This window comes from Arachis stenosperma, chromosome 4 (assembly GCF_014773155.1).
Source record: "Arachis stenosperma cultivar V10309 chromosome 4, arast.V10309.gnm1.PFL2, whole genome shotgun sequence".
Lineage (NCBI taxonomy): Eukaryota > Viridiplantae > Streptophyta > Magnoliopsida > Fabales > Fabaceae > Arachis > Arachis stenosperma.
Window position 1 is genome coordinate 123237993 of NC_080380.1, and position 15226 is coordinate 123253218.

A 15226-nucleotide genomic window follows, 5' to 3' on the forward strand; every position below is an offset into this window, starting at 1 on the left:
TTAAATCCCCATTTTCGGACACATTTGCAATTGATCCAAAAGTATATTGGCTGCATAGAATGATTTTTTTAAATCTCCTATTATATTGGCTGTTTCATTCTTGCAATCACTAACATCATATTGCTTATATGTGAATTGACCAATTTGTGACCGAACATTATTCATCTCGGAACACTTTCTGCAAAATTGCAGAATTTCTGCAAGTACTTCCTCCATGTCTTTTGTTGGAATAGCTGCCTCAGATTTGAGATTGTTGAACTGCTCATACTTTGGATTACTGTTTGGAATCATATTATGCAAGTATCCGAAGTAGTGGTTCCTGCAGCTCAACTCATTACCAGATTTGCAATTTTCCACTTCACTCTTCCCATCATCCCCTGTGCAGTAGTATCACAAGAGTTATAATCAGCTCCTATATTCATAGCCATGCACATAGGATCCTCTAGCATGTAATTATTACACTCTTCAACTATACCAGAGTTCCTCAAAACGTCCTCTTAACTCTCCCTCTAGTCCTCCACTTCCTCCAGCAACATCGTCCTTAACATACTTAAAAGGCTCTTGAAGAATTCCTCTCTCACATTCCATCTCCAATAATTCGTTTGCCTGAGAAAACTTTTCTTCGAGACCCATATCAAGATTCTCCTCCAACCAATCAACTTTTGCAACATCACCACTATTCAAAATATCTACATAGGTTCCACTTGGTGATTTCTGATCAAATCCTGTACTCATAGATGATCCATTAGAACCTACTGATTCTATGCCATAAATCATAATGGTGAGGAAAGTTCAAACGAGCGCCAGGGCCATACATGGTCTTTGCTGCTTCATCATAAGCAAGAGCAGCTTCAAGTGCAATAGAAAATGTTCCAAGCCAAAGCCTGTTTGCTTTTTCACCAACACGCTTGCTATTGATAGGTTCGCGGATTTCTGCAACCCATTTGTCCCAAATCCTCTGTCTCACACCCCTGAATTTGCAATCATAATTCTGTGGTCCACCATTGCCTCTCATGCACCCTTTTCTCGATCCCTTTGCAGGAATCATGTGAATCACTTCAACCTCATCTCTTTCACTGATTAGTTGTTGTTACTGCTTATTATACTCCTTCCACTTCTCAAGAATACTCTCTACTGAATCACTTCCTCCACTGCGTCTCCTGCGTGATCTCCTATTTCAACGGCAAACAAAACCAAAATTCTGTCAACTTCAACTCCTTAAAATGTTTTGTTAACAAAGCATGGGAATTCATAAAATATAGGAATTCATATATAGAAATGTATAAGAATTATAGAAAAAGAAAATTCTCCAACCACAGTGAAATAACAATTGAAAACTACTATGAAGACAAAAGAAATGATGGAACAAAAACTACAGGTAAAATAATTCAACAACAAGAAAGTCTTTTTTTTGAAAAATTAGAAAGAAACTATTGACCTAAGAATGGTTTCAGTCTTCATGTGCTTTGAAATTGCTACTGAAATATGTAGTTCAAGATTTTTTTTGTTGTTGTTGAGCATGCGTGACATTCCGATGCAACAGTGTGTAAGGGTTGTTGAGAGGTTTTGAATAGTTGTATTGATGTAACCGCTTGGTACGGGATAATAAATACGTACTTAGAAACTCAGTACTGTAATCAGCAATGTCATGAGTAATTTGGAGAGTAAAGAGTTTGTTTGATCTAGCCATTCAGTATTTAGTAGTGTAATTAGTAATGTCATTCATGATTTTTTTTCTCTCCAGATATATATGTGATTTTATCTTTATTTAAAATTAATAATTAAAAATTATTAGATCATTTAAAAATTTTAACTAAATTGATAATTTTTTTAATCTATTAACTTTACATGAAGATAATTCTACATCAATTTTTATTTATAATTTTTTTTTACTAATTTTATCTTTCAATCTTATCTATAAAAAAACATATATAACAATGATTAGAATTCTCATATTTGATTTGTTTGTATGTCTTTGCTGAGCAAAAAAAAATATTTTTTATTTATATCATTTTACTATTTTTTTTAAAATTTTTCTGTTTATATTGCGGTTGTTGTTATTTTTTTAGAATTTTTTTTAAATGTTGTGATATTATTGTTTTTTTAATAAAATTTTTAATATTCATTCTTGATATAAAATTTTTTAATTTAGGAAGACCAAATTAAATTAAAAAAAAGAGTATAGAAGTATACTAAAAAAATACAATAAATACTAATACATAAATTTAAGTTATTTTTAAAAAATTTATAACAAAAAAATATTTACAAATGATTTTAAGTAATATAAATTTATATTTTTTTAGTAATTTGTTTAATCTAAATATATTTTTAAATAATATTTATTTTATTATAATTTAGTTTAATATAAAATTATCAAACATAAATAATAGTAACACTTACTTACTCCTTATATAAATTAAGTTCATAAAATCAACTGATACTAACTTCTATTATAAATTTTAATCAACATATATATTAAGAAACACTAAAATTGGGTTCGACAACAAAAATCAAAACATAAATACAAGAATAAAATAATTTTTTTACAAAATTTATCTTAATATATATTATTTTATATGTTTTTTAATTAAAATATTTTTATTATTATTCTTATGTTGATGTCACAGCTTTAGAAGGAAACACAACAAATTTATATAACATATAAAATTTTTTTTTGGTTATCCTTTAAAATAAAGAAGGGGCAAACGCTTAAGAAATACTCGTAAGATTTGTATAAAGTCATTATGTGATTATTTTTTATAATCTATGATGTAGGTTTTGGTAATATCAGGTAAAGACATATGACAATAGTACAGAAAAACACATGGTCATGTATAGGTTAAGCGTCTTTCTTCGTTTTAAAGTACTCCTTATTAAGTACTAATAATACTTCCTTAAAACTAACTGTTCTTCTTGCATTGCATTTCAGCTATTCTTAAATTTCATTTATGTGAATTGCATTTATTTTTTTGTTTATAAATTTTTTTGAAACAATTTTTTATTTATAACAATAACAAAGTTGGTATTAATTTTTAACTATATTAAATATATAAAAAACTCAATTATCAAATTAATTACATCTATATATATATTAAAATTAGAAAACATATATTAAAATTTTAAAATAATATATAATAATTAAAATAATTAATTTTAATAAATATATAATATCAATTATTATCATTTCAATAGCCATTTTTTTTAAACACTGACTGTGATTATTTATTTAAAATGATTGAAAATGATTTTTTAAATAAAAATATAAAATAATAACTTTTAATTATTTAATTTTATTTTAAAATTTTAAAATTAAGAATTTATAATTTAAAATATATAATTTAAAATAAATTAAATAATTATAAAAAAATTAAATACATATACATTTTAATACAATATATTAATAGAGTACATTAGGTATGCTCTATTAGATATATTATAAGACAATGATATATAATATAAATTGATCCGGTACTTAGCTACAATTAATTAACATTTTTGTACCATCTTTTTTCATTCTAGCTCTTTTATATATCAAAGTATAATAAATAATTTTTTTAAATAGGCTCATTATTAAGCCTTAATTTGGCTTTAGTTGTTATTCTTTTATTATTAAATTTTTTGTCCATGTTACTTAATTTAATTGTCAAAGTACCATATTTTAATAGTCACTCTTCCATTATAGATTTATATTTAAACATAAATACCAAAAGATGTGGAGTACTATTACTAAAAATAAAAATGATAATATTATTATTTATATTTTTTTGAATACGCTATTCTCTTTTGACTCATGAATTTTCTTTTGTAATAAAAATTTTAGTATTATGTCATGAAATTATTTGTTTTAAATATTTAAATTTATAAAAGAAATATACAAATAAAGATTATCTATCAAAATTACTTTTAATTTTTTAAAATGTTGATAAAATTTTTTTACTTTTGTTAATAACAAAAATATCTTTAAAATAGTTTAAAATGCGACAAAGATGTCAAACATTAATAACAAAAGTGTTTTAAAGATTGGTTTTTGACTATAATGCACAGACACTGATATTGATGTGAGACACACACAATTTTAAAATTCTTATAAGACACGGAATACGGTATATATAAAAAATATAAAGTATATTTTAGATAAATTGTAATAATATTTTGGTATTTTATTGATATTAAAATATAAATTAATTTTTTAATTATTTTTAATATATTTTTTAATTATATAAAATATTTAAAATATTTTTTGTTTTAATAATTATTAATATATATTATTTCTAAACTCATTTCAAGAATACATATTAAAAATAAGGCTTACATGTGATGATATTTATGTGTATCTAAATGTGTCCGAAAAAAATTCTTTTATTTTTTATTAGAGCACAGTTAGACACATAAAACACATAAAACACGCGTCGATCACATAAGTTTTTAGGAATAAAAGATATTTTTATCTTTAAAATTTAGTATTTTAGGTTAAGTGGATTTGTTTTGCAGTTTTTATTGTCAAATGACTAAAATTATTTTTAAAAAATAACAAGTATAAAAATAAAATTTATATTCAAATATATATATATATATTTTTAAATAGTTATCCAAATATTCTTAAAAAATTTTAAATCAAATGTATAAACAACTTAGTAAATATAAAAATCGTTGTTTGTTATTTAAAAAATAATATTTTTTTAATTATTTTTATCGTATTTTATAATATTTTAAAAATATTTTTATTGTTATAAAAATGAGACGTATTTTAATGAGAAAAAATAAAATTTTGGTAGTTGTTCTTGCATGAACTATGTACATATTATATACATCAATAATAATATTAAGTATATATGAAAATTAATTATTAAAATTAATTATTATTATAAAATATTTTTAAAATATAAAATATATATTAAAAATAAATTAAATAAAATATCTATTTATACACAAATAAATGAAAAAGAAGAAGTGAAATCATCAATAATACTAAGTACCAACACAAATTGTATTACGTAATTTATATTTATAAAAGTCAAAATAGTTTACGAAGACATCGACAACTAATAAGAAATAGTAGAAGTGGTATTCCTACACAATAGTATACATTCATGATCAGAGGAACAATACATTGCATTTGTTTCAATGTTTTGTGATGATAACTTGATAACCGAGTTAACAATTAAGATTTTATTGCTTTCTCTCCTCGTACACTTCAAAAACTACTCTAAACCTAAACTAAGTATTTTATTAAATACTTAAAAGACATAAAAAAATATATTAAATTACAAAAAATATAAAATCTAACAACTACCAAATACAAGTAATTAACAATAACAACTAAAGAAAGCAATAATAAACATAAAAATATAAATTACATTAATTGAAACTAAAATTAACAAGAGTGCTCATAAACATAAAAGTAATATAAAAAGGAAATCAACAAGAAGAACTAAGGCTGCGTTTGTTTACAGAGACATGACACTGAGACATGGACACAGAGACACAAAATCGTGTTTGGCAGAGGAGATATGGACAGAGACAGTGTGTCCAGAGACACTGAATTAGTGTATTTTGTGTCCATCCTGACAGGAAGGACATTGAGACACTAACAAGAGACACAACTTATTTTTTATTTTTTCTTTCATTATTCTTATTAATTTTTCATAATTATATTTTTTATTATTATATTTTTTACCTCAAATTTTTTTGAATGAAAAAAAATGAGAATAAATTGAATTTTCATAATTTGTTCTAGTTTATCACCAAACAGAATACAAGAACACAAAATTTTGTGTCTCTGTCCATTAGTGTCTTGTCATGTCCTGTTCTCAGTGTCTTGTCCTGTCCTGTTCTCCGAAACAAACGCAGCCTAAAAGAGCAAGATGTAGCAACAAGAAATTAAAAAAGAAAAACTAAATCAAAAAAAGTAATTAAACCTAAATCTAAGAGAAAACTAAATTAAGAACCCTAATTTCTAGAGAGAAGAGAGAGCTTCTCTCTCTAAAACGAACCTAAAGCATATTTACTACATTATCTAATTGCTCTCCCCCCCTTTCTCCTTCTTGATTTCTGCCTCAAATACTTCAGAATTGAGTTGGATTTGGGCGTCAGTGAGCTTAGAAATCGCCCCCAGCATTTTGCCTTTAATGAGGTCATGTGCCGCTTGTCATGCGTACGCATGGATCACGCGTACGCGTCACTTGGCCACTTTACATATCATGCATACGCGTCACCTTGACAAATTTCTTCTTCATGTGTACGCGTCGGTCACATGTACGCATCACCTTGAATCTTTCAAATCCTTATTTTCCATGAATTCTCCATCTTGTATGCTTTCCTCTTCACTTTCTTGATCCATTCCTTACCCTTTTAATCCTGAAATCACTAACAAACATATCAAGGTATCAAGTGGAATCAAAAGTGAATTAAAATTTAACATATTAAAGGCCTAAAAAGCATATTTTTAACCATTAAGCACAATTAGGAGAAATTTATGAAACCATGCTATTTCATTGAATAAATGTGGGATAAGTTGATAAAATCTCCTAAATTCAACACAAGATAAATCACAAAATTGGGATTTATCAGTAACCAAGAGGTGTAATCTTGGTTGGGAGTTCTTCTCTAATTCGTTCATCAGAGGAAGAAAGAAGAGGATTAGGGCTTTAATCATGGTTAAAGGGGTTCCTAATGATGTGTATGATTTTGGTTTTGGTTTGGTTGAATTGAAGAAAGTGGTATAATGTGTGTTGGTTCATGATTAACTAATCTTAATGATATACCGATACTTCTCTTTAATTAATTAATGATATAATTAATTAGAAATATGATGAGAAATCAAGAAACTTTGTTTTAAGCTAGCGATAAAAATTATTCCATAAAATAACTAATTATGACGGTAATTTTTAATTACCAACTCTCGCTGTCAGAAATTTATAGAAAAACTATAACTTGGCGAGTAAAGTTTAACTGTAATTTTCCTCAAGTTTTTTTTATCATGTTTGATGAAAATAAGGTTTATGATGTGTGGGGTTATAGTATGGAGGAGAGAAAACCGTAGCTTTATAATGAAAAAAAAATCGATTTGATTATGAAAGGGGTGGAGTTGGTTTACTTCGGTTCAAGCTCGGTTTAGTTAAGCTAGGTGGGTTGATTTATTATGTGGCTTCAGAAATTTTTGGTTAAAGATAGATTCCTTGATGTATTGGCTGAATTGCCAAAGAAAGAAGAACACGGTTTAATGATTAAACCGTAAGATTATCGTATTCAAACCGTATCGATTTAAACAACCGACAACTAAGAAATTGGTAGCAGAGAGTATCTCGGCTCCAAAATTAAATTTAGAATATTCTACTAAGTTAATTTAATCAAGAAAAGATGATAGTAAAGATTCCATAAATGATTTTAACTCGGCGGTCAAATTCATCGTTATTGGTATATGGTTTTTGACTTAGGACACATTTTTTTCTTTCACGGCATATCTATTATTTTTACTTATCTAATCTAAATCCGCCTTATAATATATGCTAAGGTGGTTCTCAGACATTTATCGGATTCACATCACATAATGGTTAGGACCTTCGGATGTAACACTTCACCTCTATTGTAATGGATTCAAGGATGGGTATTAAATGTGGACGGAACACGAAGAAGTGGATGAGCAGGAAATTAACTAATTCGCCTCGAATTTCAATAAGTCTAGGGGTCGATCAACGAGGGTTCGGGTGGTTAGAGAACTAAGCATAGAAGAAATTAATTGGGAGGGTAACCACGAGAGATACAACAAAATGATGTTTGATGCAATAGGTGTTACTGATATGGAAGATGCTGAAAAAGATCCTAACTCAGAGGCAAGAGCTTTTATCATCTATTAGAATCTGGCATGAAATTATTGTACGAGGGGTCTGTTCATTCTTGTCTGCATGTGTTAGAATGATGAGTATTAAGTTTGAGTCAAATTACATGCAAGAGTCTTTTGATCAGCGAGTCACCCTTTGCAACAAATTAGTACCTGCCGAGACTAGTGGCATCCCCCAGAGCCACTACAAAGCAAAGCAGTTAGTTTTAAAGTTGGGTCTAAATTCCATAAAAATCGATTATTGTTTAAATGGTTGTATGCTGTATTACAAGGGGATGTAGATATAATTATTTGTAGATTTTGTGATGTATCGAGGTTTCAGGTAGAGAGAGAATGAATTGGTAAACGACAGTTAAAGAGAATTCCAAACAAATGGATGCATTACTTGCCCTTAACCCCTAGGCTAAAATGATTGTATGCATCGATGAGCTTGGCCCCTCACATGACCTGGCATAGTAACAACAAGAGAAATGATGGTTTTTTGACGGACCCGTCACATGGAGATGCTTGGAAGCCTTTGATCGGGTCCACCCTACATTTGCGAATGAGCTCAGAAATGTTAGATTAGCTTTGTGCTCCGACGGATTTGCACCAAATTTTAATTTCGGTAATGTGTACTCTTGTTGACCTGTAGTAGTGAATCCTTATAGCCTACCTCCTGAAATTTGCATTAAGGACCCATACATGTTCTTAACTTATATCATACTTGGTCCAAGCAATCCAAAAGCCAAAATAGATTTCCTTTTGCAACTCTTGGCAGATGAGTTGATGGAGTATGGATTCATAGTGTAGAAACGTAAGGTATCTTTAACAAAGACAAACTTCCAACTACATGTTTTGTTGATGTGGACCATTAACAAATTTTCTGCTTACGGGATATTATCAGGTTTGTCCACTTAGGGGAGAATGTCGTGTCCCATTTGTATGGAGAATACAAAGGTATTTTTGCTAACAAATAGGGGTAAGAATTCATGGTTTGATTGTCATCGAAGGTTTTTCAATATTAATCATTCTTTTTGGCACAACCAAGAGTCGTTTAGGAAGAATAAAACTAAACAAGAAGAGGCACCCGTGAGATTGAGGGGTTTGCAAGTTTGGCATCGTATTAGTAGAATGCCAAGGATCATCGATAATAGGGCAAGTTTGAGACCTTTGGGATATGGCAAGGAGTATAATTGAACAAGCAGATCATATTTTGGGTTTTGCCTTATTGAAAAGACAATTTAGTTCGACATTGTCTTGATATGATGCACATTAAAAAGAACATATTTTATAATATCATGCACATAGTAATGGACGATGAGAGGACAAAGGATAATGATAAGACAAGGTTAAACTTGGTGGACATTTGCAGACGGCCAGGTCTGAACTTAAAGAGAATTGAGAATGGCTGACGAGCTAAACCAAAGGTTGTGTTCACTCTAATGAAGGATCAGAGATAAAATATTTGTAGGTGAATTAGATGATTGAGGTTTTTCGATGGTTATGACTCTAACTTGGGCAGGTGTGCAAACGTCTTACAAGGTAGGCTTGCTAGGTTAAAGAGTCATGTTTGTCATGTCTTTATGGAGTCATTGCTCCTATCTTATTTAGAGAATTTCCTACCAACATTTGGAAATCCCACTTTGAAATAACTGAGTTTTTTAGGGAGTTATGTGTTATGAAACTTAACATAAACGATCTTACAATCATGAGAAGAACATTTTGATCATACTTTTTTAAGTTAGAGAAGATATCCCCTCTCGGGTGTTTTTGACGTCATGGAATACTTAACAATCTACCTATTGTACGAAGCAAGAGTATGTGGACCAGACCAATTTAGTGGATATACCTATTTGAGAGGATGATTGGATCATTCAAGCTCACCGTAAAGAACAGAGCTCGTATCAAGGGTAGTATCTACAAAGCATTTCTAGTTATAGAAACATCTGCATTTTTCTCCATCTATTTTGTGCCTCATATTGAGTCACGTAAAACAAGAGTTATAAGGAATGATGAGAGGGAAGAATCCTCGTCAAGTGGAACAACGTATCCAATATTTGTTCTAGAAGGAGTTGCAATGGGCGCGGGTAGTATATTGGTTAGAGAGAAAGAAAATCGATGCCGCACATCTGTATGTGTTGCTTAACTTTGACCAAGTTTCACGCTACCTGATGTGAGTTTTCAAGTCTTCGTAATTATTGCATTTAGTAACATACTGTGTTAATCATCTAATTAAAACTTCAGTACACTAAAATTTTCTTATTAATCATATTGTATCATAAGTTATTTCAAGAAACAAATTCTGATACACCACTGAACAATTTTTTATATTAGTTTAAAGAATATGTTAGAGTGTGTCTAGCTGACACAACAGATTGGGAACTAGTCGCACTTAATTAGGACCCAATGAATAAGGGCAAAAGCTACCTGATATACAATATTAATGGATATCTATTCTATTCGTTCAATAGTCAGTTAGAAGGAAAATATATAACACCAGAGTTTGGGTTCGTGGGGATTCAGGTGGTGCTCATTATTATTGGTATGGTGTGTTGCACAATATAATTCAATTATAGTATTTTTATCGCACTACGTACAAGGTATGCGTATTTAAATGTATATGGTATGATCCAAGTTTGCGACAAAGAACCGAAAGCACAAAGACTACAATATCACTGAAGTAAATGTGACTAGAAAATATAGGAACTACGATCCTTTCTTTCTACCTCAAAATGCATGATGGATATATTATTTGCCTTATCCGGGGTCATGCTAGTCTAGTTGGGTGATTGTAGATAAGACTAAGACAAGAGGTCACATTGTGTTTGATGGGATACAGGGTCAGGAACCTTTCCAAATTGATGATCCAACTTCTTCAAAAATGGTGGTTGATATTGGTTATCCGAACATCCTTAGGTCGTCTAATATGGATGATGACATCAGAAGTCGATGATCAGAAAATTATCTCAGAAGCGGAGGATGATGAACCAGAGAAAGAAGATGATGAATCTAAATAAGGTTAATGTCAATATAGTTCTATCTTAATTATTTCTTTATCAAACTTTCATTTCGTGTTATGATTCTATATACTTGATCTTTTACATCATATATAAATCGCTATTTTCAGATAAAATACTAATTTATTATTTACTAATTGAGTGTTGACTTTCAATTATTAACTATTGGAGTCTATTATAGACTGAAAAAAATTAAAAAAATTGACTCTACCGTCGGATTTATCGACGAAATTTTCTGATGGTAACGATCATCTAGGTTAATTTCAAAAATAAAAATATGACGCATCGTCGGATTTTTTTGACGGTAATGTGCATTTGATTTTCTTGCCTCAACTATCATATTCTGCCGAAAGTTATCGTCGGAACAAAAAATTCTTATTCTGTCCGATACAATCCGACGGTAACCGTATTATCATTGGGTTATTTTTGTTATTCCGTCGATAAATCCAACGGTAATCTGCATTTTTCTTGTAGTGACAGACGATTGGTTTAGTCATAGTTATGCAAAGTGATGAGAGAATTAGAATTCATTGTGTGTCTTGTTTTATCTTTATTGAGTGACTACAATTGTGGCTATGAAGTTTTTCTTATTATATAATTATTTGATGAGTAAAATTTGTTATTATTTTTCTCTTTATAGTTTAGTATTCCCATTTTCTGTGTTAGTATCTCTAGGTCTACTTATATTTTTCAACTAATAACGATTCAAATGATTAAGGCTCTCGCTATTTTCAAATAGCTTTTAAAAAAAACTAGTTATTCAGTACTTTTTAAATATTTTAGATAAAAACTTTATTTTAAAAATTTCGTAAAATTTGAATATCAACTAATATAATCCAAATAAGGCTTAAGCCTAGTCACCAAAAAAAATAAGGCTTAAGCCTAGTTTAAAAATATTAGGATATTACAAAAATAATCTCAACAAAACAAATATTTTGATGATTTATGATAAACTTTAATGTTAATATTTCATATTTAAATATCTTTTTGTTATTTGATTTTTGAATTTATAATTAGATGACATTATAATATTTTAGTTGTTATAATATTTTTAATTTAGATAACATTTTATAATTTATATTAAATTATAATATTTTTTGGTGACTATATTAAATTATAATATGTTTTATACTAAAATAATATATTTTAGTATATTTATTTATATTTTATTATAAATAATTATTTCAGTTGAATCAGTAAATTAATAAACTAGTAAATCAATAGTTAAAAGGTTCGATAATTGGTCTGCTTTTCAAAACTTTGTTGGTTACTCTTTTGTACCTTGTAGATTGATGTTCCAATAAAGTGAATAGAACATGTAAAAATTTTCCAAAAACAAATACCTTATTTAAGATTTTGCATATTTCACTCTATCCACAAACATTTCCCAGCTCCGACATGTGTGCTGTATGCGAATGAAGTTAATACAATGTGTTGTCGTACAAAAGTTGGATATAGAGCATGGAGTATGGCTGGAGCTTTAACCATCATCATCTTTGTCATCATCACTAACAATCTATAATTTTAATTTTCCAAAGTCTTTTTATTTAATTCAATTAATTTGATTAAATATGTTATTTGTCTCTATTTTAATGTTTTAATATTTTTATTTTTACTAAAAATAAATCTTTTATTCATTTGAAATAATAAATACAATTTATTTTAGAAAAACAACGAAACTAATAAATTGGATTTTTTATACAATTTTTTTAAAAATCAAAGAGAGAAATAAAGAACCAAAGTTCAGATAAAAGAGAGTTTAGGCATCAACTATTTTCCTTTAAAGACTTCAAATTTTTTGTCTTTTAATTTGCCATAGAATCGTTGCCATTATGGATATTTTTTTATGCTTGTATTCCTATTTTAGCTTTTGATTTGTCTTTACCCACTATTTCACTAGCTCATCAGATTTTCGAATACCCTCGAAGTTAAAATTCCAACCAAGTTCCGAATTTGCTTCGCATGTGAGTAGTTTATCAAGTAATAGAGCATTGATTCTTCTTCTTGTTCACTATGAAAGATAAAGGAATCTTTAATATAGGTTTTGGCAAACTGATAACTCGCCATGCAAGGATTTCCACCCAAATATAATATTTTGGTTTTGGCTGGGCTCTTTAGATCCCAAGATGAGGATGGAAGAATTAAAAAGTGATCGAATCAAAAGCCACTGAGTGACCATTTCTCTCCTTGCACCAAGTAATTGAATCTTTGTCTTGTCCAATTTCTTTTAAAGTATTGCTTATTGGATTTCTAGACTGAATTGTGATGTGTTTTCCTGGATTTTACATTACTTTTTGTCATAATTAAGTCTGAAATCATTCTTGATGTTTGATCTTAGATTAACTAAGTAGAAAGCTGAAATGAGTTTGAAATATTTTAGCCAAGAATCTTCCAAAAGTCTAATTAGTCTATTTTTACCTTCTCTCAGAAAATGCTCTTTTCGAGTACTTTCGTACCTTTCAGCAAACTTCTCCATGCCGGAAAAGGTCATGGCTGATTTACTTTTATAGACTTTAAAGACCAATGTTGAGTCCTTTTGATAATTCTCCATCCTTGTTTTCCTAATATAACAAAATTAAAAGCTTTGATATCCTTGAAGTTCAGTCCTCCTAAATTTTTTTGTCAACAAAGAGTGTTCCAGCTAATCCAGCTCATTCTCGTTCTAGAACCTTTGATTTTTGCCCGCAGCAAAACTACATCATCATTCTTTAAATTTCATTTGCAAGGTTTCTGCTGGCAGCTTGAAACAACTAAGAGATATAAGGACAATAGCTATTGTCTTGATTAGGACTTCTCTTCCACTAGCTGAAAGCAAGTTTCCTTTTCCAATGTTGTAACTTTTTCCTACCCAATCCATGATGTAGTTAAATGTGACCCTTTAAATTTAGATCTAGAAATAACTATTGGAAGACCCAGATACTTATCTTAATTATCCACATGAGGGACATGTAGAGTTTGATCAGTATAATTTCAAACTGTTGCTGGTGTATTGTGGCTAAAAAACACGACTAATTTGTCAAGGTTTATTACTTGGCCACTTATTTCACTATAGTCTTGTAGGATTTGTAAGAGTTTTTGAAATGAGTGAGAGTTAGCTTTGTAACAGCTATAAAATCACTGCAAAAATGAGATGTCTAATTGTCGGGCATTTGCAATTTAGTTTAAGATCCATGATGTCTTGTCTTTGTTCTTCTTTGTGGGACAGATGGAAGAGATCATCTGCATACAACAAAAATAGATAAAGAGAAAGAGGATTGTCATGTCACAATCCTCTACATGACTTAAAAAAAAAAATAAAATTAGTCTTTTACAATAACAAAGTAAGAAACTAATGCCACATATTCTTTTAACTAATTTAGCCATCTTTCATAGAATTTCAATTTCTCCATAACTAACCACACAAAATTCTATTTAATCCAATCGTAGACCTTATTCATATTCTGTTTCAACACAAATTCATAATCACCTGATTTTTTTTTATTTTTTGAGAAAGTACATCATTATTGAACTTCCCTTTAAAATAATGTGTGAAGTGTAAAAATACATTTTATATATATGTATGGTAATATATGGTGGGACAGAGAATGGTGACTAAAAGTGACCAAAAGTTGACTGACCAATACCTATTGAACACTTGCCATTTGACAAGAGAATATGCAAAAAGGATACAGTAATTCGCATGAGTGTTATTGTGAGGGTATAAATGAAATTTAAACACCAAAACATTAGGCATGTGTTACGGGCCTTGGACTTGGAAAAAAACTGAATAAGGCAATATCAATAGGCCAAAAAATTTGGTAGAGTCTATGAATTTTGATGATGAGTTTTTTTTTGTTACTCCATATACTAAATAAATAATAGTAGTCCACAAAAAAAAAAGAAAGCAAATTTACCGTTTATGAGTGTGAAGAAAAAAAGAAAACTGAAGAACAAAATTATTTGAGTAAACGGTAAAAAAAAAATTGTTAAATAGATGCTTGAGATGAAATTTTTTTAAAATGAAATGGTTTATATTGAGATATAAACTTTGAATAATGTTTTATCAATTATATATCAATATTGGGGTTTAGATTTTAAGTTTTATTTGCATATTTTTTTGTTTATTCTGAAAATTATAAAAACAAAAAGAGCAAACAAAATTATACTTTACAATTTTCAAAATAAACAAGATTATTTATTATCCTATTTTTGAGTTTTTTATTTTTAAAATAAACAAAAGATAAAACAATAAATAATTATACTTTATAATTTTAATTCTTGCATTGAAAAATTTGGATATCATTCTGATTACCTATGGTTTGATGATTTTATTTCTCCAACTTATCAAAAGGCTACAAACTAATGCGAATTATTTAAATTAAATTCATGTCATTTGATAATAAAAAAT

The 15226-nt window shown here is 28.8% G+C and overlaps 1 pseudogene; it reads right to left on the reverse strand.

Annotated features, from left to right (window-relative positions):
- Window positions 1–1507, reverse strand: LOC130975425 (uncharacterized; annotated as a pseudogene).
- Window positions 1508–15226: the final 13719 nt, after the last annotated feature.